Source organism: Megascapheus bottae, chromosome 29, assembly GCF_031878675.1.
Source record: "Megascapheus bottae isolate mThoBot1 chromosome 29, mThoBot2.hap1, whole genome shotgun sequence".
NCBI classification, from domain to species: domain Eukaryota; kingdom Metazoa; phylum Chordata; class Mammalia; order Rodentia; family Geomyidae; genus Megascapheus; species Megascapheus bottae.
In genome coordinates, this window is record NC_143537.1 from 5,490,586 (window position 1) to 5,517,278 (window position 26,693).

At 43.5% G+C, this 26,693-nt stretch overlaps 2 long non-coding RNA genes across 2 annotated transcripts in view; both read right to left on the bottom strand.

The window, feature by feature from the left end:
- Positions 1 to 277: 277 nt before the first annotated feature.
- LOC150044567 (uncharacterized) lies at positions 278 to 2,244 on the bottom strand. The gene is made up of 2 exons (XR_016533098.1): positions 2,176 to 2,244; positions 278 to 420 (listed from the first exon to the last, which is right to left on the bottom strand). It is a non-coding gene; the product is annotated as an uncharacterized LOC150044567 (long non-coding RNA).
- A 6,211-nt stretch (positions 2,245 to 8,455) lies between these two features.
- The window catches only part of LOC150044568 (uncharacterized), a 111,503-nt gene continuing 93,265 nt past the window's right edge, over positions 8,456 to 26,693 (bottom strand). Inside the window, exons 2-3 of the long non-coding RNA XR_016533096.1 lie at positions 11,594 to 11,690; positions 8,456 to 8,545 (exon numbers count right to left, since the gene is read on the bottom strand). This is a non-coding gene — a long non-coding RNA (uncharacterized LOC150044568). The remainder of the gene's footprint in view (positions 8,546 to 11,593; positions 11,691 to 26,693) is intronic.

The following is a 26,693-nucleotide window of genomic DNA, read 5'->3' on the forward strand; positions in this document are numbered from 1 at the left end:
TAGCCTTGAGAAAGTTTCCAAGGACAGTGCTCAGGCCCTGAGCTCAAGCCCAGGACTGGCAAAAAAAAAAAAAGAAATTGTTACAGGCAGTGAGGACTGGAGGGCAAGGTCATGTCCACAGGGTTCAAAGAGCAGCTAACTCCTGACTGCAGCCTGGAGGGGCCAAATCCGTTCTCAAGGAAGTCAGCCGGGGCTTTTCTTTTTCACTCAAATTCTATTCTGAATTTTAAACATGGGCCAAAACATCGGCGCAAGACACAAAAGACTAGGTGGGATCTTTTCTCCAATGTGCAGCTGTTTCTACAGAGATTCTTTCCAGGTTTGAGGAGGCACGCACAACACGGCTTGAAGCAGGTAGGGTGCAGTGAATGAGATGGGTACAAAATGAAGGAGATGCTCGTTCTCTCTTGTGATCCCAAACTAGATCATGAAAGAGAAGATGTACTTAAATTTTACTGTCCAAGTAAAATCCGGCCTTCCTATCCCCCCTGCCCAGGGTGTTCGCACAGGTCAGGGAGGGAGGGGTACCAGATGGTTCAAACTGTAGGTGAGGATGCTGCCATCCAGAAGGGGTGCGGTGGTGGGAAGATTCCTGAAGACCAGTTCTGCAGGCGGCAGACTTCAGCTCCCACTTCCCTGTCTTGGAGGGTGTTGGGCACACTGTGTCCTGTTCTTATGGCCCCACTGTTTGCTCCTCCAAATATTGCCACACCCTGTCTTGCCTCAGTTCTGCCCTAAGTGACCTCAGGAGAAAGTGCGAAAAAGCCAGAGCAGCCGTTGTTTTCATGCAAGATAAACACAGTCCTTGTCACCGGGCCTTGCTCCATGGCTTCCACTCTCCTGCCTGACTAGGAGTCACCAGAGCTGGGGACCATCTGAGAAGGGAAGGACTGGGTGGTGAGCTCAGTCAGAGGTTCCAGGAGTCCTGCCCTGGCCTCGGATTCCAGAGAGGCCTAGGGAGGATGGACTGCCTGCTGGGCTCCTCCTGACAAAGGGAGGAGGACACAGTGGAACACAGCCGCTCCCAGTGGATCTTAGCAGGAATCTGGAGGTTCCTCTTTGACTCCCCAGCCAAGTGCCTGTGGTTTCAGCCCAGAGTTGGGGACAGCTGGGTTTGTTTTGGTGTTCAAACCAGGGGGAGGGATATGGTTTTAACACAGAGAAAAAAAAAATAAACTGTTTTCAAGAGAAAAAGAAGGCTTCCAGCAGGAACCCTGAAGGATTCTAACCCTGCCTGCTCCCTCCCAGTGTCAGAGAATAAATGTTGACAGGAGCCAGCAGTTCACAAGGAGCCCTGGGGAAATTAAAAAGGGGTGTGGTAGGAATGGGGATCCCCCAAACCCCAATTCATCTACATACTTGTTACAAGCTGTTTGCTATTTGGGGTGCGTGCAGCAAATATCTGGGCTTCCAAGTCCTATAGTGCTGCTGTTTGGGGTGGAGGCTGGGGTGGGGGGAGAGAGGACTCCAGGGATGGAAGAGAATGGATGGCTGTGTGTAAATGTTGGATGTTGGAGAGGTGGTCATTGTGAATGGAAGGCTACAGATGTTTCTGAAATTCCAATATGTAATTAAGCCCAGGCATAGACTTAAAATAAATATACTTTCCTGATAATATAACTATATATATATATAAAACTATATATATATATTTCAAGCTGAGAGTGGTAGCTCATGCCTGTAATCCTAGCTACTCAGGAGGCTGAGATTTGAGGATTGCGGTTCAAAGACAGCTGGGGCACTAAAGAACATGCGACTCTTACCTCCAATTAATCACTAGAAAATGGAGAGTAGGGATGTGGCTTGAGGGTAGGGCAGTAGCCTTGAGCTGAAGAGCTCAGGGATAGCGACCAGGCCCAGAGCTCAAGCCCCATGACTCACACACACACACACACACACACACACACACACACACACACACACACACACACACACACACACACGCGCGCGCGCGCGCGCGCGCGCACACACACACATACAAAAAGAACAATCGGGGCTGCTTGCCTGGTCTTTGTCACCTCCTCAGTGACAGTGTCCCTCATTTTTCCCTACCTCATCTAAATTTGATCCTCTTTGCTATCCTGTCTCATGAATTGCTTTATTTCCTTCTCCTTCCCCCTTTTTCTTTTTTCTTTTTGCAAGTTACTTTTCACAATCTGTAACCAACACACTTACTGCCAGCTCACTTGATGATTGTCTGTCTACCAGCTTGAGAGATGAGCTTCAAAAAGACAGAGGTGTTGGGGCTGCAGGCCTAGCTGAGTGCCTGGCACATAGCAGGAGCTCAATAACTAGTGGTTGATTGAACTCACTGATGTAAAATAAACTGGAAATACCTCCTCCCTTGACAGTCACATCCTGAAATGCCCTCTCTGCCACCTCACTGGTCATCCCCATCCCCAACCCCTGCTTCCCAAATACACTCTCCGAAAGAGATGACCTGGGGCAGTACTAAAATATGATGCCGTTAAAACCCCAGTTCCTGTAACTCAAGATCAAGCTTGCCCTCCCACTCCACCTCCATCTTCTCACAAAGAGCCCCTCTCCCTGCTCCCATCCTACCCACCCCATGTGGAAACAAACCACCCTTGACCTCTGCCCTGACTGACTCCACTTTTCTGCTTGGTGAAAAGGGACTCCAGTTGTCAGGAGGGTGCCCTATTTCCTCTTCAGCTGGGCTGAGGGCTGCCCTTCCCAGGGTATCCCTGGAATAAAACCTTTTCTTACACATAGGATGGAGGAAATAAATTCCCCACTGCTGGGCAGGAGCTCACAGAAGGCCTACACATCCCACTGCACTGGCTAACGTATGCTAGCTGCTGTCACAATCCTGAATGATATAATAATAGGTCCACTGTCTCGGGGACTTTCTCTGCTCGTGTCAAGTTCTGTGGGAGTGGTTCAGGTGAGGAGGTGGCTCGAGGGACTCTGGTCCCTTTCACCACGGCTTTTGGGGTCACCATGCTTCATTGTATTGCACAGTGTAGAAAGGGAGGAGAAGCCTTGGGGCCAGGCTCGGGGAGAAGTACATCTTTCCTGTGCAAACTCCATTGTCCAGAGCTCCATCCTATCTAATTGCAAGGCTTGTATCATGGACCAGGAGAAAGAGGAAACAAGTTTTATTCCTGACCTGCCGGGCTCTGCTATGCCACACGGGGCAGGACGTGAGACCTGATGGCCCTAGGACGCTCGCCGATCCCAACATTTGTGTCTGGACGTTTTGTGTTCCCACTTTGCAACAACTCAACACTTAGGGGAAAAGAAGGCCCTGTCACCTCCCTTTCTTTTCTAGCTCTGTGCTCATTTTCTTTTGCTCCAGAATTCCTTCAGGTGTTTCTGCTGTGTCATTTTACCCTTGGTGAGAACATTTGTTTAGGTAACCACAAAAACTGCCCAAGGCGGACAGACCTGTCTAGGAATGCTGGCTCTATCACTCCCTGGATGTGTGGCTGTGGGCAAGCTGGCTAACCTTTCTAGACCTTTGCTTTCTCCTCTGGAAATGAGGATAATAACAATAATAATAATACCTTTATCATAACACCGCCAGGTTTAGAAGTGCAGAGGTGTGGACCATCCATGAAACATTTATTCTAGGTCACTATTTGAAGCATGCCATTTCCACCCCCCCCCACAAGCTTCACAGCAACTCAACGGAGCAAATCCATTCTTAGTCCTGGCTTTATGGAGCACACACAAGCACTGGGAGAAGAAGCAGCTGGCCTAAAGCCATGCAGCTTAATGGGCTGGGAAGCGGGACTGCAGCGGAACCACTGCTTCCACAGCCCACAGGTACTAGACTTGCCATCTTGAACAAGAAAATGGTGGCTTTGTTGTTATGATTTGCATTCGACTAGAGGCTCTGCCAGTCCTTACAAGGTTTGTAATGCTCTGTAAAGACATTTCATAGTTCGCAAAGTGGCTTTTAGCTCGACAGTCCTCTATTCATTATAAGGTAAGTTCACTAGGGTACCTATCACACTATTCTACACGGGATCAAAACCACCCCAGAAGGTACAAGACACTGGTTGAGTTCATACAGGCATTGGCTTTCAACCTCTGAGAAGGGCACTGCTCTGGTCAATTCAAGTTAATATCTGTTAAGTACTTATAATAGTACCAGGCTCAGAATATGCATGAGACAAGTATTTACTAAAAAATAAATGCAACCAATATTATGCCCCTCTGCCCTCTTTACCAAATATTTCTCTAGCACTCGTGACCATGTGGGACGGGGGGAAGCTGTGGCTAGGCTCTGGGTTGCCCCTTGCTTTCATCTCTATCCCTAGTTCCAGGGTCCTCAGTTTCCTCTGGGCTGGACTGGGCTTGTTCATTCACTTTTCCACTTACCGATCTCTTTGGCTGGCTCTTCCCTGCAGCTTCCTAAGCCACATACTCCTACAGGCAAACAAATTTGGTTGCTGTTCCTTTTTTTCAGACTTCTGCCTGCTGTAGTTTGGTAGGACTCTCTTTTAGAATGAGGTTCACCAACAGTGAACTGAGATGTCACGAGTACCTCCTAAGCTCGCTTTCTTTCTCTCTTTCTCTCTTTCTCTCTTTCTTTCTTTCTTTCTTTCTTTCTTTCTTTCTTTCTTTCTTTCTTTCTTTTCTTCTTTCCTTCCTTCCTTCTTTCTTTCTTTCTTTCTTTCTTTCTTTCTTTCTTTCTTTCTTTCTTTCTTTCTTTCTTTTTTTTCCCAGTCATGGCTTGAACTTAGGGCCTGGCCACTGTCCTTGGGCATTCTCGAGGCTAGAGCTCTACCATTTCAGTCAAAGAACCATTTCCGGCTTTTTCTATGCGTGTGGTAACCAAGGAACTGACCCCAGGTCTTTGTGCATGCTGGGCAAGCACTCAACCACGAGGTCAAACTCTTGGCCCCGCTTATTCTCTATCAGAGGCTTCCATGAACCCAAAGAAATGGTTCGTGGCGGGATTTCAGTCATGTCTCAGGGAGACAATTTGGGGCAAGAGGGCCTGTGATCACACCACAGGATCAAGTCTGCCCGCGCTTTCACTTGGGAGTCCTTGGCCTGGGAGAAGATTGATAGCACTTTTCTTTTCTTCCACCCTCTTTCATACACATTCTTCTTCAAGCTGTTGCAGAAGATTCTAGCATTCCTTATTCAGTTGGACCTCACATCATTTCTAGCTTGTACTTCTCATGGAACAGATGCAGAAGCTCCTAAACAAGGAGGAAATCAAACTTCCTCAAGTTTCGCTGAGAGTTTACCAGGTGTGACCTGTGTCTGGAAACCACAGGAGGCAAGAGGAAGGAGTCAGCGGTGGCTTCCTTCTTTGGCCATTCGAGCTGCTGTCATGGTAATACCACAAACTAGATCCCAGTCAAAATTTAAACTTTCATTTCTCACGGTCTTGTGGGCAGAACACCCAAGAGCAGAGTGTAGAAGATGCAGTGTCTGGTAAGGATTTATTCCTCAAAGACGGCCCCTCTACCTCATATGGCAGAAGTGGCAAATTAGCTATTCTATTTTATAATTCTCCTCCATTTATTCTTTCCATTCTATCCTATTTGATCCTTTCTCTATGTTTTGACACAGGTCTCATATATAGTTCAGTCTAGTCTGAAACTCTGCAGCCGAGGATGGTACTGAACTCGGTATCATTTTGCTTCCAGCTGCCTCAGTGCTAGGGTTGCTGGTACCTCTGCACCCAGTCCACTCCCTTGTTGGATAAAAATCTCTAATTCCATTTATAAGAAGATACATCGGCCACCAAATGGCCCCACTTCCTATTTCGGTGGGTTGGATTTCAAGATACGAAGTTGGAAGACAGGGAATATAAATATTTAGATCATAGCATTCTACCCTGTCTCCCCAGCAAAGATCATGTCCTCCCATATGCAAATTATATTCACTTCCTCAGACTCCTTCCAACACAATGGAAAGTCCAAAGTCTCACTGGCATGTCACTTAAGTAGTAGCCGGTAAGATTCAAGGTGCCATGCAGCCGGAGGGAAACGGCTCTCCGTTGTGAGCCTGTGATTGAAAATGCAATACAGAGACAGTTTGGGGACAGACATTTCCATTCTAAAAGAGAGACATGGGGAAGGAGAAAAGGGTAACGGGTTTCCAATCTCAATGCTTGGGAAGAGTCTTCTTGGACTCCAGCTTCTGTCCTCTAGGCTCATGTGGAAGAAGGGCTCCTGCTGCTACAGCTTTGCTGGACAGGGAACCCAAAACCTTGAGCCCAAGTTGGGCTAGTTCCTATGCTGGTGGTTGCTCTGGTCTGGGATCCTAGGGCAGTTCTTTCACCTCTGGTTCGACTGGGCATTACCAGAGGAAGCTCTTGGCAGTGAGTCTTGTGGTCTCTGAGACATCCTTTGAAGTGCAGGTAGAGGCAGACATGCCCTCCACAGCTCTTGAGCCAGGGTTGGGAGGTGGTGGAGATGGCATCTATTTCTTTTCTGCCTAAATGCATCATAGTATTTGAAATACTTCCTGCTATTGACAGGGTAAGTTTTTAATTCACTGTCTTTTACCACAGTTATTGGCAGGATTGGATTTGAATCTGCTACTTGGTTTCTATTTTCCTTTGGGTTTTATTCTTTTTTAATTATTGGAATGCCTTTTAGAAATTCCATTTAATTTCTCTGTTGATTTTTTAAAATCTATATCTCTTTGGATTATGTCATCAATGGCTATTCTAACAGACTATAGTATACAATATACTATACTTTTTAGAGGGTTTTTTTCCCCCACTATGAGGGCTTGAACCTAGAGCTTCTTGCAAATACTCTACCACTAGGCCACACTCCTAGACCTACTTCAATTTTTGTTTGTTTGTTTGTTTTGTTTTTGCCAGTTAACTGGAGATAAGAGTATTTCCAATTTATCTGCCCCAGTGGACTTTGAACCACAATCTTCACATCTTATCCTCCCAAGTAGCTAGGATTACATGCATGAGCCACAGGCTTCTGGCTACTTTTCAGGGTTTAATTAATGTTGAGCCACTTCACATGAAATACACAATTCTTACAATGATGTAGTTCCATTTACATTTGCCTCTCCTGCTCTGCATCCTGTATGTTACAACTGTTTCATGTGATCTATCCACTTACATTGTAAATGCAGAAAGATAGTATTATAATTTCCCTTAAAACTGTCATGCATATCATGAGGAAAATAAGAGCAAAAATAGCTATTATATTCACCCATAGATTTATCATGCTCTTAATTTCTTCCTAATGTTTGTTATCATTTGCTTTAAGTTTGGCAAACATTATTACTTCTTGGAGTACAAGTGTGTTCAGATCAGTGTCTTACAGGTTTCTTCTCCCCCACTATTCTTCGCATTTTTAGAATGGTCTTTGTTTTGTGAATATAGAAGGGAAGACAGGTCAGGTAACATGTCAAAGGTCACAGGACTGACCACAGTGCTGGGATCTGAATGCAGAATCCATGATCTTAGTCCATGGTGTGGTCTTTAGAGAGTCTTGACAGAAATGCAGAGTCGTGGGCTCACTCTGGTCTTACTGTTTTTAACACACATGGTTTATACCTCTTTGTTTAGACCTATCCCTAGGTATTTCATTCCTTTTGGTGCTATTGATTGTTTTGTTTCTTTTGGATAGTTCCTTATTGCTGTGAAGAGTCACCACTGATTTTTTTTTTTTGTGTGTGTGCCAGTATTCAGGCTTGAACTTAGGGCTTAAGTGTTGTTCCTGAGCTTTTCTTTTCACTCTACTACTTAAGTCACAACTCCACTTGTTGCTTTTTGGTGGCTATTCAGAGATAGGAGTCTCTCAGACTTTTCTGCCCAGGTTGGCTTTGAACCATGAACATCACAGATCAGTCTCCTGATTACAGGCATGAGCCTGTCTGTTATCTGCAAATAAAATTGATTTTATATTTTCCTTTCTGATTTACAAGTCTTTTATTTCTTGCTCTGGTCTCACTGCTCTTGAAATTAGATTCAAATACCACAATACCACATTTTGGGCAGAAAGGGAGAGAAAGCAGCATCTCATTATGGGCACTGAGGTAAGTGTCAGCAGTCTAAGGCTCTGGGAGGAAGGGAATGAGGGTAGGAGGCAGACACCAGCCAGGGCTGGAACCACATTAACTCTGTGGCTTGGCACTGGACACACAAAACCCTGCCCTTGAGGGCTAAGTCCTTGTTCTTATGGAAAATGAACTTCCCACTTTAAAGACAAGTAGCTCAGAGCCATTCCCCATCTTAGACTTCAAGTGGCCTTTCAAAACATGGTGACAAGTTTGGGGAAGCATGTCAAGAACATATGGATTAGATTTTGCCTGGATCTACATAGAGATTTCCATAGACATGGAGGAACATGTTGAGAGGACAGGCACGTCTGACATTTCTTACCCATATCCCAAATACTTGAGAGATGCAGAACAAAACAGATGCAATGAAAACAAACCTTCCAAGTCTCAGAACCTGCAAACTGAGAAGTCTCTAACCACTCTTTCCATACAGCAGAGTATGTTGCTGGTGTCATGGTACTTAAGAAGAAGCCGGAGGAAGAAAATACGGTCTATATTCAAGATGGCTCTTTCTGTCATTTACCACCTGTGGGAACAAGATAAAGCTATTTTAATCACTCCAACTTTAGTGTCTTCATATATACTCTGCAGACTTGTAGATGGAGATGTCACTGTATAAAGGTTCAAGTCCCTAGTGAGTCCTTGATAAGTCTCTGGCAATAATGATTATAATGTAGCTAAATCTGCCTGTGAAGCATGGTTTTCCTATTCTTTTATACACTGTTATAAGTTAAAATACTCTTGTTGTTTCATTTATTCTTCACATCAGAAAAAGGAAGAAGCTCAGGATTTAACTAGATAATTGGTTAAATATGATCTTTCTATGCCACCAGAACTGGGTCAAAATTTAGTGTCTACTACTTATTAGCTAGACGTATTTGTCAAGGTAATTAGCATCTGTAAGTCTCCATTTTTTTGTTTGTGAAATGGAAACAGTAATGTCACTAATGTGATTATAAAATAATTCATAAAAACTGCTTGCCATAACACCTCTGTAATAACTAATAAATCATCATCATTATCAACAACACATATTTCTTCATTTTCTTACTTCTCCCTATACTTAGATAGCCCAAATCACCACCCAAAATAAATTATTTGTCCAAACATGGGATACTTCTTCCTTCTTCCTCTTCTTGGGTCAATTCTACTTAATGATACTACCCTCCAGGAAGCATTTTCAACTCTCTGTCTCTGTCTCTGTCTCTCTCTCTCTGTCTCTCTAGATTGCTTTCTTTCCCTCAAGGCTAGCACTCTCCTGCTTGAGTCATAACTCAACTTCTGGCTGTTTGGAGATTAACTAGAAATAAGAATCTCATGGATTTATTTGCCTGGATTGGCTTGGAATGGTGATTCTCAGATCTCATCCTCTTGAGTAGCCAGGATTACAGGCATGAGCCTGGGATGGTAACATCTAAACATAAACTCCTTAAGATTAAAGTTCTTATTATAATGGCAAAGTTCTGATGCTATACTGAATGATCATTGAATGAATCAATTTCATGGTTCTTAACACGAAGCTGGGATTTCTGAGCTATGATTCCACAATAGGGAATCTGTTGGAAGCAGTCATAGTTGTAGGAACTGGCAGGCAGTCTTGGCTTTATTGATTACCAATGTATTACTCAGTGGGAGAAGTGAAAAACATGCAGAATGCAATCATTTACCTTAGAGAATTCACAATCAACAGAATATGAAAGTCTATACAAAATTACCCCATAGAATAATGTCTCAATCAGGGTATACTAATTCACTTGGTCAAGGGAAGCTAGGAGGGGAGGAGCTGACATTGTATATAGTTTACTTAATTCTTGCAGTGTTATCTGACAAACCCCATTATCATCATTACCATCTCCACTTAACAGACCAAGAAAATGAGACCGCGAAGGGTGATAGGATCTTTTCTACTTGAAAAAAAGAGAGAAAATGTACTCCATGATTGTGCTGAGTCAGATTCCTACAGGACTGGGTAGGAAGGAGGAGAGAGAGAGTGCTCACAACGGAGTAAGTACGTCATTCTACTTCATCCAACTATAAAATGGATTAATAGATGCACCTCAGAAAGGAACCGTGAGAGTCTCTATGGGGAATATTTTTGTTTATGGCTAGAATATTAGGAAGATGTTACAATAATACTCATTTCTGATGTCTTCAGTGTTTTTTCTTGTCTTTGACGACTTCCCTAAATCAAATTGGCTTCTGAAAGAGGGTTCTTGAATGTATGAAAACATCATCCTACTCCACATAATAAAACATCATCTAGTTTATGGGTAGATCATTTTCCCAATAATGTTACAGTGACAAAAATCAACAAGTTCCTTGTCAGAACATCTCGATCATTAAAAATGCATTAACAACTCATTATTCAAGATGCTGCACTAATTCTACTCATTTCCTATTGAAGCTTATTAAATACTAAGAGTCTAATCAACCAGAAGTAGTGTTCAGTGGCCACAAAGAATGTGCTCCATTAAAGGGAGGAAAAAGAATCATGACCAAAGTGCTAATTAGAATAAATTGTATTTATCTGGGTTCTGAGCTCTTCTCCTGGGTTGAGTGACTTTGAATTCATCGAGAAAAGAATTGTGGATAGAACTATTTCAAAAGTAAAATTATAGTCAGGTATGTATATGTGTGTGTGTGTGTGCGCGTGTGTGTGTGTGTTTGTGCACATGTGAATATTATTTGTACACATGTTGGATACTTGTGTATGTAGGAAAGGAAGGACATTTTTAAGGGTTTCCCAGAATTCTCCAAATAATACTAGTAAAAACATTTCTAAATATCTATATATGTAATTATCAGAATTAATTCTTACTACCTTACCAAAATTTTCTACTTTCCTAATTAGCCATATGACTTCCAACATTTTTAGCACTTTGATTCTTAGTCTGTCATATTTTAAATACTTTCCATGTCTTGATCTATTACATTAAAATAATATATCAGGGCCGAGAATATGGCTTAGTGGTAGAGTGCTTGCCTAGCATGCATGAAGCTCTGGGTTTGACTCCTCAGTACCACATCAACAGAAAAAGCTGGTAGTACTGCTGTGGCTCAAGAGATAGAGTGCTAGCTTTGAGCAAAAGAAGCTCAGGGACAATGCCTGGGCCTTGAGTTCAAGACCCAGGACTGGAAAATAAGAAAATGAATGAGTGAATAAACAAACGAACAAACAAACAAACAAACAATACTTTAATAGGTTCTACAAAGATCCCAAATTAATGTATGTGGATTGGCAAGCACATTTTAGACACTTCAAAAGGAGTGGTACTACTGTTTCGACTCTATTCTGAAGACCTTTGAAGGGTAGGGACTGAATTTTACTCAACTTTGTATCTGTAGCAGGGGCCTCAAACTTAGCATGCAATAGACCTTCAGAATCCATTTGTTACACTACACTAGAGTTCCAAATACTTTTTCTTTTGGAGACTCAGTTTCCCATTAGGTCAGTGAGCAAGACTGGACTCTTGAGTTTCCTAAGATCCTGTCTAGCTCTCCCTCCTCTAAGTGTATGAAAGCTTGAAAGGCGGTTCACAGTCCTGCACAGTTCAGCATCTCCAGAGTTATTCACCCCCTCTTGGAATAGAGATTTTGTTTCCTTTGGCCTTTCTTCTTCCCTTCTTCCTTCCAGTCATTCACTTGACAGAATAATCTCTTTTCCTCTTGCCCTGAATGTAATGGAAATGGACAGGCTCTATTCACTGAAAAGCTGTGACTTCTAAGCCTTGAAAGCACTTGATTGTGCCCCAGAAAAGCTCATCTCTGAATGAGGGCCGTGAAAGCCTTAGGAAGGGGCCACCTGGTTAATTGTGTTTTTTGCATTTGCAGGCACTTTGCTCTCTCTGAACTGGCTTCCTCTGCCCTCAGTCCCTTTCAGTGAAAAAGGCTAGGGCACCTAGGTCTAAATTAAGACCCAAGATGTATTGTATGCAAATCAGATGCAAAGTTAGCACTCTTATGCAGCCTGGAGCCTCTGTTCAAATAGCCTCCTGAATCCTCACCTCCCCCCACTCCCCACACACTGATTTCTTCTATGATCTAATGAAGACCTGACACTAACTCTCACCTGAGAGACATCCTGAGCTACAGATAGTCTTGAAAATTAGACATCTTCAGGTTGAGTTTGACTAAAACGCTTAGGCATAAATCCTGAATTATAAGTCCCCAAGTCATTTATCTAATACTACTCAGCAAATTTATTTGTTTATTTACTGTCTGTCACTACCTCAAAGTCAGAGACCTTATTTACTCCTGAGTACATAGCCCAGCAGAAGCGTAATTGACCAATAAGTGTTTACTGAATGAGTGAATGAACTGTGAAGCCTGAACGAAATATAGCCATTGACTGGAAATGTGTTGAGGACCCCCTCCCCTAAAACCTCCTGTGAGACCCTCTCCCATCATCTATAGGCATCACCTTTTCCCATGATGAAGACAATTGAGTAGTAACTTGTGAAACATTAATCTTATGTTACCGAAAACTAACCCAGACTCCACAGAAACTCAATTAACTGTAAACTCTGGATAACAGAACTCAGGGAACAAAAGACAAGGAACTAAGTGGACGAGCCCGATCAGGAAAAGGCATATGGGCAGCTCCCCACTTCCTGCCACAGTTGCTGACCCCCTCTTCTTCCCCAACAAGACTGTGCACCAAAGTCAGATAGAAAGAGATAGTGTAGTTCAAATGACTCCCCAGAAACAGGTTATGATTTGAGTGATCACTCACTGTGATGTAACAAAAGATTGTGCAGACCTGTATGAATGTTACAATCCTATTGGCCCCTGTATGTGGTCAACTAGTGGCCATATGGTCAGTGTGTGTTATAAAAACCCTGGGAACAAAGGAGTTGGGGCTCTCAACGCTGGCCCGCTGTATCGGCGATGGTTGTGAGTCCAGGATTGTGCTTGCAATAAAAGACTCTCATGCACTTACATCAGATTCAGGTCCTTGGTGGTCTTTGGGGACCCCAAAATCTAGGCATTACAGAACAAATGTTCATATGGGATTTACGTAAGTTCTTTTTATTAGCTACAGGACCCACTGATTTCTAGTCATACTCGTTCGTTTGTCTTCTGGATACATAAGTCTGAGTTTCTTACTTTACAGAAACCACATTTGAGAGCTTAGGTCAGACATTTCTGTTAAGGCACATCCTCCAAGATTCATAAAATTGTGGTTTGCTCAGGCCAGTGTTGAAGCCAGCATTAGTTAGAGATCTGAGCCACACAGGCTTCAGCTGAAGCAAAGGCTGCAGGAAGATGAGGCAGTTGTGGCAACAGGACATTTGTAAAGACAAACACAAATAATATAGCACAACACAACACAAGTAAGACAGAGCCAAAAGCTCCCATCGCAGAGCTGGAATTCCAGTTGTCATAGCAGTTCTGTGGCCTCAGGTGTTCTGTGTCTCATTTCCTTTATCCCTGCCACGGTGACTATCAAGAAGGAATTAAAAGAGGAGATGAGCGGCCTATGTGCCCTGACCTCTCCTCTAGTCTTTATTAATCAGGGTTAAGGAGTTGTCCAACACATCTGGACCACAGAAAAGGTCATAGTAAGGACTCCAACCCTGCCTTCCTGCTCCCCCACTGGCTGCCCTGAGCCATATTCTGAGACACAGTCACTATTTTCAACTTACATACTGAAGGACCAGCTTTGTGTTTTGTGAATGCCCAGCTGCTACTTGATAGAAAACATCCTGCCCAACACAGAGTTATAAAAGCCCAGGCCATCGGGACTACTTTAAATAATAACAGTGAATTATGACTTCCTTCATATTTATTAGGACAACACTATAAATGGGAAATGGTTGTGGTGACCTTGGGGAGATGAGGAATCTAATTTCATGGGAATCTCATTGTAGTCTCAGGGCCCTCTCTCTGCTGGAGAGGAATCATATTTATCATGTGCCATCTCACATTTACAGTCCTGTTGAGGCTGTTTGTAGTGTTGACGGGCTGCTGGCTGGCTAGAGTCATCTAAGCGTGGAGCTGAGGAGAGACAGCAGAGTGGAGATTCTGGGCAAAGAGTGTCTGCCTGCCTGGGTTCAAAACCAACACGAATGCTTTGTATGGTATCTGGATGCTCACTGCCCATCTTGGGGGCATCAGTTAATGAATATTAACAATGCAAAGGCTTGCATCTCTTAAATATGGCTCTACTTCTGCTTGTCATCCTTGTATTTTTTCCAATAATTTGAGGCCTGCTCCACAGCTGTTGAAAAGGAAAAGTGATCAACCCCTTCCATCCTTGTGTCAGGAACTGCACAGTCCAGTGTGAAATTCCAGTGGGCTGAGGTGCAAGCTAATAACCTCAAACTGTCAGCGTTGTCTGATCACCTGGGACTTCCTTCTCCTTACATTGTCTCCAGTTGCTAGATTCTGCTTGGGCCTATCCAAGTGGATTCAGACTTTGAATTCATTTGCAGTCTTTTGTGGAGTTGTCAGACTTTTGATTTTATTTTTTTAGAGCAGTTTGAAAGCTGCTGAACATTGTGTATGAAAACTTGTAGATATTCTCGATGACGTCATCTTTCTCCTGAGAGGACTTAATTTCCTTCTGGCCAGTAGTAAGAGAGGGAACCAGGTCATTCCTCTCCAATCAAGGGTTGAAGTGATTCTGAGCTGAGCATTTAGCAAGCATTGGTCTACTTTCAGTTAGTCCTTACCTTTCTTGGTCTATATCTGAAGCCGGCAGTATTTACCAGGGGCCTCATTTTCTTAGCATCTATGAATTCAAATTTCTTTTTTCCTTTTCTCCTGCTCTGTGACTTTGGTTTCCAGCAACCAAGCAGCTGCTTTTGCCTGGTTTCTTGGCCTTTCCCTCAGTCAGTTTGGGATTCAGTATATGCCTTCAAGATTCAAAGAGGGACTAAGTATCAAGCTCACTTCTCTGTGTGTCCCCTTTCTCTTGGGGGTTCATGTCCTGGCTGCTTTGGTTGTTCTCAGATCTTGTCAGACTGACCTGGTTTATGCTCATTGACTTTGCTTCATTTGATAGTTGTTTTTGGCAGAAGAGTGGGTATGAATCAAGTTACTCCATAATGACTGGAATCCAAAGTTATGTGATGGCTTAGTTTCAAACCATCAGTTTCAAGAAGCAGTTGCTGTGTGCTATTGGTGAAGAGCCTCTGTCATTCAGAAACTCTTGAATGTGTGGTAAGCAAGCTGTGCCAGAAATGTAGATGGACATGCTGTGTCTTTCCACCATGTCAGAGTTTACTGAATATTAATAAGTTCACAAATCGCGTAAATTTCATTGGCATTAATTGCCAAGCACTACTGAAGTCATTTGGTAGCTTAGGCCACTGATAACATAATCTGCCATTCCAATCTTTTATGCAAATAATATTCCAATTATATTACTAATATAAAAGAAATTACTAATACAGAAAGCTAAGAAAGGGAGGAATGGAGAAAAGGAAGGAAGGAAAGAAGGAAGAAAGGAAGGAGGGGAGGTAGGAAGTGAAGGAACACAGGCAAGCGCGATGGTCTGTATCCTGACCTGCTCAGCCACAATCCCAGTCCTCCTTCCAGCTCTTGAACTGGGCTAGCTATGGGGAGTCAGTCTAGCCACTAAGCAGTTTCAGGGATACCAAGAGAAGACAGTGCCTCTGGAGGCCTTCCTTATAAATTCTGTTCCCTCCCTCCTGATCTATAATTTTCCATTGTCTCTGAGTTAGGTCACAGGGTAGAGCCAACATTAATGACTCTTGAATTCCTTCCTTCCTTTTTTTTTTTGCCAAATATGTATGTTTTATGTTAAATGCACATTTTGTTTGTTCTTTATAAGACGTCTGTGGGGTAAGTAGTATTATCCTCAATCTTCAGGTGAAGAAACTGAGCTGCAGATGTGTTAAGTGACATGGGTTGTATGGGGTTGTAGTCTCCGGATACATATATTAAGTTCCTAGTCTCCAATGTGAACTCTTTTCTTTGAAAAAAGGGTCATTTGCAGATGTAACTAGCTATGTCAGATGAGATCATAGTGTGAGTCCTATCCAGTGTAACTAGTGTCATAATTAAAAGGGAAAACTAGGACACAGAGGTTGCCTGGGGAGAATACCATATGAGGAAAAAAAAGCAGAGACTGGGGTGATGCAACTACAAGCCAAGGAATGCCAGAGTCTGGCATCAAGACACTTGGAGGTGGAGGGAGGCATGGGACAGAGTCTTCCTCATGGCCCTCGAAGGAATGCAGAACTTTGATGTGGAACCACACACAGCCACTGAAACTAGAGCTGGAGGTCCTCACCCATTCCTTCTGCTCGTTTCCCCTGCAATCTACTCCATAAGCAACTCCCATGGCCCCCCCTTCCCCCACTTTGTACTGTTTTACAATCACATCCATTGTATCTGTCCATCAATGACACGGACATGGGCCAAGCCATGGGGGGGTGATCTCTCAGCCAGACCACCACAGTTATTCAAATCAGTTAGCTCAGTCAGCGCTCTCTACCTTTGACTAGACACTTTCCTGTCTTCCTCCAAATGCCCTACTATGTTATTATTTAATGTGAAGACTTCCCCAAGAGTCTATGAGTTTCCTCTTCTTCATCCTTCATGCTCTGGGAAAATCCCATTTTTTGATTCCACAAGAACTTTAATTTCTTCTCAGCTTCACAGACACTATAGTGCTAGGCCTGGGCTTTCCATTAGAACTGTGGAGTCATCATTTGTGGCCTAAACACATGTTGAACGCATAGATTACAGAGTATTTATGATGTACCAAGCTGTGCCACACAATTTATATCAGTATTTTGATTCTCTTCATAGTCCTGTGGAATTTTATAGGTAGGAGACTGGCTTTTAGAGAAGGTTCAGTCATTTGTCAAAGGCCACACAGGAAGTGGTAGAGCTGAATACCAGGTCTGAATCCTCTCACAAACTGAGTCATAAACCACTATTGAGTTCAGAATTCTGATGCTGTAAACATCCCGGTGGGCAGGCACAACCTTCCTTCTTTTGCCACTGTAACGGAGGTGGTGAGTTTTAAGGCGGGTGCCTACACTACTATGATTAAGAGCTTGCACCTGACAGTGCAGCATGACTCCTCCATGCCCCAGCCTTGCAGGGAAAGCCTGCACAGCCTGAATGCAGCAATGACCAGCTGAAATCGGAGGACCCAAATCTCAGATTCCCTCCCTTTCAATGGCCACATACAGAGTCTCTGTCTTTCTGAACCGGTTTTCAAGAAGGAAGGGGAGAAGTTAGTAGGGAAATGGAAGCTTCCTTTTTTTCTGGATAATTAACTAGGATTGTTTGCTGGAGGATGACTCTACCTTTGGGTCATTGAGTGGGTACCTTTCTTGTTGTCTCAAGTTAACATTAGTTATGATTTTAGCTGCCAATATCTGGAATGGCCCAGTAACAATGACAAATTGTGGGATGATTTCAGGATGACAGTCACGGCGATGCCATTTGAGTATCAGAACCTGAAAGTGGCTTGAATGGAGTTGCTCATAGAGAATGAAGCTTTTATGGGTGTCTGACTCTTCATGCCTCCTCTCAAGGGGAAGGAGGGGACAAGAGCAAATGTGAAGGGCTACAAAGGAGGTCAATCCTTGGATCTCACCCAAGGCAGCATCTACAGTCCCAAAACTGGTTCTTTCAGATCAACAATAAATAGCAATTTTTGTTTGTTTTAGAAAACTTGCTATGAGTTATACCCTGTCACCACCCCTATTTTGTAGATGAGGAAAACAAGATTCAGTGAAGTTACACAATACAGCCCAAATCACTTCTTGGTAAGTGGTGGATCTGGGATTCAGTCCCAAACCTTCCAAAACCAGAACTGCTTTGCACTTGACCACTGTATCTACTAGCATAAATTTGCAAAGGAAAGTTATCTAAAGTCACAGGGCAACAGATCAGCTTCCCAGGAAAACAGCTGACCCTGGAGCAATCCTAACCCAAACCACACCATTTCTTAAGACAAACCATCCCTAATAATAAACACCTCAAAGACATTATTCCATCCAGTTCTTACAATGTTCCTGGTGAAGCAGGTACTGCTGTCTTTTATAAGTGAAGAAAAATAATCAAGGTTCAGAAAGAAGAAGTGGTATGCTTATGACAGCTCCTGACAAGGGACAAGGGTAGAGTTCAAAGTTTTATTTTGTTTTCACTGCTCTACTTCCAACACCAATGACTTAGGAATTTCAAGAATCCACACACAACATTCTTATTAGTAAACTTTTGCAGTCTTCTTCCTCATAGGGCTCTACCTTGAACAGTGGGTTTCTCCCTTGTATCAAATCCATTTGACCCTAATAAGCAGGCATTTCTTGGTAGTCACAGGACATTTCCTGAACTCTACTGATCTCTCACAATGCTGCTCAGACTGCAGCGTTCTGTCCTTGGTTTCTGAGGGGCAAATACTCCAGTAAGACTTGACTGGGGCCCTGTTTAACACCCTCTCTGCTCACCTGAGTCCTGGGATCTTTCATGTCAAACTCATCTTGCTCTATTTCACTTTCCTTCTCTATTTCTTCCCCTCTCCACCACAAAAGCCCTAGTCTCTATTTAGTCCTGCTGTAAAAGGCTGTAGTGATATACTGGAAAGAAATTCATGCCATTGAAAACCACAGGTGGATTCTTTGATCCCTTGCCTGGCAAGGACCCCCAAAGGAGCAGAGTCACATAGGAAAGAAAAGTGGCTCAACACCCTGAGGTCTGTGGGTAAAGGAAAAAGTCAATGCAATTGTTTCCTGCAGTTTCATACACAGTACGAAATCTGGAATAAAAGAAAGCAGCAGGGTGCAGGATTCTGGGTAACAGAATTTTCTGGATGCTTTGGGATAAATCCTTACTCCATATCAGTTATTTTCCTGTCCCCCCCCTCTCTCTCTCTACACACACACACACACACACACACACACACATATAAAATTGAAAGTACTATTATTCAGACCCTTCTAATAGAGAGGGCTTAGGGTTACCAATCTCAGTTTACTTCCTCCCTACCCTCCATCATGGGGATTGGACTCTGGGCCTGGACACTGTCTCTGAGCTCTTCATCTCAAGTTTACCACCATATCCTTGAGCCAGGGCCCCACTTCTGATTTTCTAGAGGTTAATCAGAGATAAGAGTCTCTCAGACTTTCGTGCCTCAGCTGGCCTTGAGCCGTGATCCTCAGATCTCAGTCTCCTGAGATTACAGGCGTGAGCCATCGCATCCAGCTCAGTTTACTTTTGTAGAACTTTGTTCTTTAAGATGGAGGACTCTAACTTCACTGAAGAAGAAATAAGAATGGCCTATAGACACATGAAGAAAGGCTTGACATCTCTGGCCATAAAAGAAATGCGAATCAAAACAACTTTGAGATTCCACCTCACTCCAGTTAGAATGGCCATGGTCATGAAATCTAATAACAACAGATGCTGGAGGGGATGTGGCCAGGAGGGATCACTACTACACTGTTGGTGGGAGTGCAAACTCGTTCAACCACTATGGAAAGCAGTATGGCAGTTCCTCAAAAGATTAAACACAGAGCTCCCCTATGACCCAGCAATTCCACTACTTGGCATTTACCCAACCACCCAGAAACAAGGACATACTAAACCCACTAGCACAACAATATTCACTGCAGCACTATTTGCCATAGCAAAGATATGGAACCAACCCAGATGTCCCTCAGTTGATGATTGGATCAACGAGATGTGGTATTTGTACACAATGGAATTCTATGCTGCTGTCAGAAAGAACGACATCGCCCCATTTGTAAGGAAGTGGAAAGACTTAGGAAAAATCATATTAAGTGAAGTGAGCCAGACTCAAAGGAACTTAGGCTCAATGGTTTCCCTCATTTGTCATAATCAGTAGAAACCTTGGGCTCTCCTAGCAGAGATTTACAATAGAGCGAAACCTAGATACATAAGGCCATATATGATGAGGCTAAATGAAAGGATCTCCAGGATATGACAATAAGAGCTTTATATTGTGTGATTGTTGTTCTTAATGTACTATGTTATTTCTCTTCTCTTTTGTTACCTTTTGGTTAATCTATTATTATCGTATCTGACTTTGTTACCTAGCATATCATATATACATTTATTTTATTTTATTTTTTATTGCCAGTCCTGGGCTTAAGCTCAGGGCCTGAGCACTGTCCTTGGATTTTCCTCAAGGCTAGAACTCTACCACTTGAGCCTCAGCACCACTTCCGGCTTTTTGTAAGTATGTGGTACCATGGAATCGAACCCGGGTCTTCGTGCATGCTAGGCAAGCACTCTACCACTAGGCCAAACTCCCGGCCCCTTATTTGTTTTTTTTTTTTAATTAAATTTTTTTATTGTAATTAGTAAAAGGGTTACATAATATTTGCCGGATAGAAGGTGCATTAATTCACATACATTGATACCCTTTCACATGTCTTGGTACCCATTTCCCTCCCCCCCCCCACACCCCCCGCCCATCTTGGTTTTCCCCCCTTCCCTATCAAATTTCAAATATCCAAATACAAATAAATTCAATATATCAGATAACAAAGTGAGATACTATACCAATATGAGATAACCAAGGGACAGCAAAGGAGATGAGAGACAACATAGTACATTAAGGACAACAATCATTCATTATATGGCTTTTGTTTCAATATCCTGGAGGTCCTTTCAATTAGCTTCACATTATATGTCCTCATGTATCAAGAGTTTGCTCTATTGCAGATCTCTGCTAGGAGAGCCCAAGGTTTCTACTGATTATGACAAATGAGGGAAACCATTGAGCCTAAGTTCCTTTGAGTCTGGCTTACTTCACTTAATATGATTTTTTTCTAAGTCTTTCCATTTCCTAACAAATGGGGCGATGTCATTCTTTCTGACAGCAGCATAGAATTCCATTGTGTACAAATACCACAACTTGTTGATCCACTCATCAACTGAGGGACATCTAGGTTGGTTCCATATCTTTGCTATGGTGAATAGTGCTGCAATGAACATTGTTGTGCTAGTGGGTTTAGATGTCCTTGTTTCTGGATGGTTGGGTAAATGCCAAGTACTGGAATTGCTGGGTCATAGGGGAGTTCTATGTTTAACCTTTTGAGGCACTGGCACACTGCTTTCCATAGTGGTTGAACGAGTTTGCACTCCCACCAACAGTGTAGTAGTGATCCCTTCTGCCGGCCCCTTATTTGTTTATTTGAAATAGGAAAGGGAATGGGGAAAACAAGATGAAGGAGAGGGGCAGGGGGAGGGAAATGGGGACAAAAAAGGGGAAGGGGTATAAATGTGTTAGAAATAATGTACCTACTATCTGGCGAATGTAACTGTAACCCCTCTGTACATTACAATAAAAATTGAAAAGATGGAGGTCTCTCTCTCTCTCTCTCTCTCTCTCTCTCTCTCTCTCTCTCTCTCTCTCTCTCTCTCTCTCTCTCTCCTTCCCCCACCACGCCTCTCTCTCTCTGCCAGTCCTGGCTTGAATTCAGTGCCTGAGCACTGTCCTTGGGCATTCCTCAAGGCTAGTGCTCTACCACTTGAGCCACAGCACCACTTCTGGCTTCCATGGTATGTGGTACCATGGAAGGATCACCTATATCATGTTCTCACTTGCCCTAGGCCAGTGTTACTGCACTTTCCAATCCTTTCCACTACTCACCTCCATCCTTAGTAAATAAACTTCCTGTCATAGGTCATCTTGGGGGCAGTTTTCTCATGAATTCAAATGAGACTTCATTTCCCAAACCAATGGTGTCTGGCTATACAATTTGGCCAAAACCTGGTAACACTCCTTAACTTAGCTTACCTATCTGTTTGTAGGGGATGAATGATTTCTCACATTAATATAAATGTCTGAATACATAACTGCTCCCCAAGGTTTTATTTTGTCTTCATGGAGTTAAATTAGTTATTTATTTTAAGAGCTCTATTATTGAACACTTACTAGGTGCAGGGAACAAATTGTTTTGTATTCGAATTGTAGTTTATCCTGTCAACACCTTTATGGAGGAGGGATTTTATCATTCTCATTTTAAGGAGTAGGAAACTAAGACTTAGTGACTCATCCTAAGTCACATATCTGCAGAATGAAGGAGAATGTCTGAATTAAGAGCTCAATTTCTGCCTTCTGCCAAGAGGGATAAAGTGTTCTTCCCGTTTTTTCAGAGAAGACAAGTAAGGGGATCAAGCTCATGATCAAATTCACACATTAGCAGAATAAGTATAAAAATCAAGATAGGACAAACTTCTAAGATGGGTATGTGTGATCGTCTTTACATCTCTACTCAAACTCACAAGAATGGGAAGGCTTAGAAGTGAAGTGCTGGTGACACTGGGAAGCAAATTCTATTTGGAAGAAGCCTCCAGGCCCTGCTGCCCCTCCCTGCCAAGGTCTGGAAGCTCCCCAAGGTCTTCCTCATTGCAGTCCCCTGTCCTCTGGTCCCTGCTGGCTCTGTGCCCATATCAAGGTCTGGGGTTTATAGCTTGGGCTGCCCTTCCATCCCCGGGGAGCCACGCCCTCCTCACAGCCTGCTCACCCTGGACCACAGCCCGAGGCTCTAGGTCCTGCCCTGTATCAAACCACATTGTCCCCGCCTGGCAAGGTGCCACTTGTGGGTGAGGTAGGCTGAGGTTGGAGTAGGAGAGGAATGCATTAGAGGGACGGCGTGACTTGTTGCTCTTGCTTTGGCACACAGAAGCACTCAGAAGAGCTTGAGTCCAGTGCCCAGCCCTGTTAGACTTTAGGAGTTTCGATTGGAATTTGGCCCCAAGTAACCCCCTTGCTGGCTCTGTTGGTGTCACGGCTGCCAGGAAGCCCAAGAACAACCCAGAGCCCTCGTGGAGCTCTGCAGCCCTGAAGCCCTCTGGGACAGGCATGCTGGAGACTTCCACCCCGAGGCACATCTTTTCCTCGGCATGCATTGCTGCAGAAGGTAAAGGGAGGCTTGGAAAAAACACTAAGCTCATAAGACATGACGTTCTGTTTGATGCTTCAACTTTGCCTCCATTCCCCTTTCTTCTACTTCTTATATCGTCTTCTCTCCCATTACAGAGCCTGTAGGAAAACAATAGCTCCCCAACTCAGCCTTTTAGATCTGTAAAGAAGGGATGATAAATCTGTGAATTTTCTATGAATTAGAAATAAGATGTACTAAATGCCCACTATTTAATGAATGGCAATCACCCTAATACTTCAGTATGACTATTACGTGGGCATAGTAAGCAAACTAGATAAAGGATTTTACTTTATCTCCAAGACTACCAGATATGTCACTGTAAATTGAGATTTTAGTACTAAGCCCTTAATCAGGGCTCAAAAGGCTTTGGAGAAGGAAAATGTAGTTATTATATCTACAGGAAAATATTGCAGAGACTGCGAGGCGATGCCTTCCACAGCTACTTCTCTGAGTGTGATGATCTCTCTGTTCCTCTGGGTCTGTCTGGGTTCCTGTACCCACATCCCTTGTCTTCTTCCATCTATCACTGAACAAACAGCTTATACCCTCATAGGCCATGCCCCTCTTGGATCTTCCAGTTCTAAAGGGTAGAAAAATCATTATATGTTTATTGCCCGCTGCTCTTAAGACACAGGCTGTGATGATGGGGAGGTTCAGGTCCCCTGACTGTAGAAGGCTCTGTTGGCCAATGAAGCTGGCTCCGGGGACGTGCTGGAGTTGTCAGCTCCACAAGGGCAGTTCCTAGGGATGCTGGCTATCAATGGTTTGTTGTGAGTGTTTTACAGCACGAGACCCACATTGCATCAAGCTTCACACCCTCCAAGTTGCTCTCCATGTGCTACACATGAATGACAGACAACTGGTTCCTGAAACCAGGGGAGTGGAAGCCCGGCGCTGCTCCAAGAGTGAATGTTACAAGGTCACAGATGAGGGTACAAAAGGGAAAACGTGGGAGATAACCAACAGACTGCCTGCTCTCAGTGTTCAGGACTAATTGAGCACACTTCTAGATTGGGAATGGAGGGCATGGAGGGAGGAGAAGGAAAAGAAAAGGCAAGGGAGCCTCTTATCTGAAATTGAAATCCCTCCCCTGAAGAAGCACACATCTGGAAGCGATTCCTTGCAGCAGGGAGCCACAGACAGCTCTCTACCAGGACCTTGCCAACCCTCCACAGTGGTGACAGAGCACAGCCTGGGCTTTGCAACGGGCTGATAGAAGTTTTCTCTGACAAATACTCTGGCCGAAGTTAGTTTTGGAGCCATAGCTCATAAATATACAGTATTCCAGTAAAAAAAAAAAGGTACAGAATGTCCTTCTGGACATTCATAGTTTCATAAATAACCCTCTTGACACGTGCAAGATGTTAACATTTTTGAGGTTTGGGGCAGGGGCAGATGTGGATTTAATTGCTTGATTCAGTCTGGAGCCACAACTGGCCTTGGATGCTACTTCTTGCGGGCCGTGGAAATGTTTTTCTTGGCTCTGGAGATCTTGTGTTGCTTGTTAGTGAGGACAAAAGCATTTCTTTGGAAGATTCTGGGCCAGGGTAGAGCCCTGCACAGGTGACTGACAGAATCAAGGAGACCTGCATGGGAACATTAAATAAAATGCCATCCTTTATGCAAGAGAAGGACTGGGTTAAGTCACATTATAGATTGTAGTAAAGTTATCAAGTTCCCCATCTGTGGAACGTGTTTTGATAGAATTTGTGTATTAATGTGTGTATATATGTATGAATGTATCCACATGCCTGTGCATGTATATACACTGCTATTGAGGCTTGAGCTTTCATTTATCTTTTTTGGTTAATGGAGATAAGTGTCTCTTGCCTTGGTCTGCACAGGCTGGCTTTAAACTATGATCCTCAGCCTCCTGAGCAGTTTGGATTATAGGCCTGAGCCATCAGTACCTGGAATTGTTGTTTTGTTTTGTTTTGCTTTTAAGACAGCAAGTTTTGGATGGATCCAACAATGGGTCAGAACAAATGCTTAATTTCTGGGGATTTTAGTATCAGAAGCACAAGTACATCTTTTTTTTTTTTTTTTTTTTTTTTTGCCAGTCCTGGGGCTTGACTTCAGGGCCTGAGCACTGTCCCTGGGCTTTCTCAAAACTAACACTCTAGGGGCCGGGAGTTTGGCCTAGTGGTTAAAGTGCTTGCCTAGCATGCATAAAGACCCGGGTTCGATTCCTTGGTACCACATACATAGAAAAAAGCCGGAAGTGGTGCTGAGGCTCAAGTGGTAGAGTTCTAGCCTTGAGAAAGTCCAAGGACAGTGCTCAGGCCCTGAGCTCAAGCCCAGGACTGGCAAAAAAAAAAAAAAACAAACAAAAAAACTAACACTCTACCACTTGAGCCACAGTACCATTTCCAGCCTTTTCTATGTATGTGGTACTGAGGAATCGAACCCAGGTCTTTGTGCATGCTAGGCAAGCACTCTACCACTAGGCCAAACTCCCAGCCCCACAAGTGCATCTTTTAGCACTCTATGAAACAGGTAGAGATTTATCAGAAATGTGTTCTGCACAGTCTGTCTACAAACAAAGATGTTTCACTCACGGGCTCCTCCATAATTACTTATGTGGTGTTTGCAGGTTTCCTGTGAGATAACTGAGATGAACATAACAAAACTGGATTCCTCACACTCAATTTCAGGTATTGAATGGTTCCACTGGTACAAAGTCAGCCTCGTTCCAGTCTCTCCTGCTGTTCCAACTCCTTCCCACCATGGGACTTAGGCTACTGAGGTGTGTGGTAAGTTTTAGCTGGGGAAGGTGGGCTACTGGTCTCTCTTTTTACTTTCCCACAGCTCTCTTTCTTGCCTCTGTGGCTGGCTCCTTCAGGAGGCAGGGTAGGGGTAGAGAGAAGAGAAATCAGACTTACCTACCATCAGTGAGTGCTCAAAGATACATATCCTATTGGTATTTGAGCTGGCCTTTATGCCACTCCTTAGCTGGCTGTCCATATCCCAGCATCTTACTGCTGGAGGCCCATCAGGAGGTTTAAGCCTTGCTGGCTACTGTTGTAGCTCCTTAGCCCATGAGAAATTCACACATTTTGTCAAATGGATGGATAACCAGCTCCTGGGCTCCCCTATCTCCTGACCCTGCCATGCTGTGAGGTTCTACCATAGCATCCACCTTCTGTAAAGGCGGACCAGACTCTTAAGTCATGAATACCACCATATGTATTCCGTGCTGTGCCTGGAGTTCTCCCACTGCTCTCGGCTCCTGTCCTACAACAGCATTAAATCTTCACATTCTGCACCTTTGCAAAGACCCAGTCAACAGTGAGAGATGGCTCACTTCTCCTAGGTGTCCTCAGTCTCACAATGGTTCTCTTAGCTGAACCTTCAGCCTCAACCCAGCTGGCTAACAACAGATAAATATCCTATCCCCTTGTTTCTGAGCAGAATTCCATCACCTTCTGACCATTCAGTCTTCCAGGGCTGGTCCTTGGGATTGCCACTGCTGGACTAATTCTGCTACTTCTTTTATTACATGGGTTTCAGAGGATTAGAATCTTTGTGGAGGATTCAGGGTTAACTTCTATTATATTCAGCATGGAGAGTTTGATGGAATTTTAGACACAACAGGAATTTTAATTTAATCATCCCCTTAATACCACTGAATAAGGCAGATGGCCATATAGCTTTAAGTATCCCCATTTTAGAAAGGAGAACACTGAAGTTCAGAGAGCTCATTTGGTGATTTCCAAAATAACACACAGCACAGTCAGTCATGGAAGACTGGTCTGTCTGATTCCAAAGCTAATG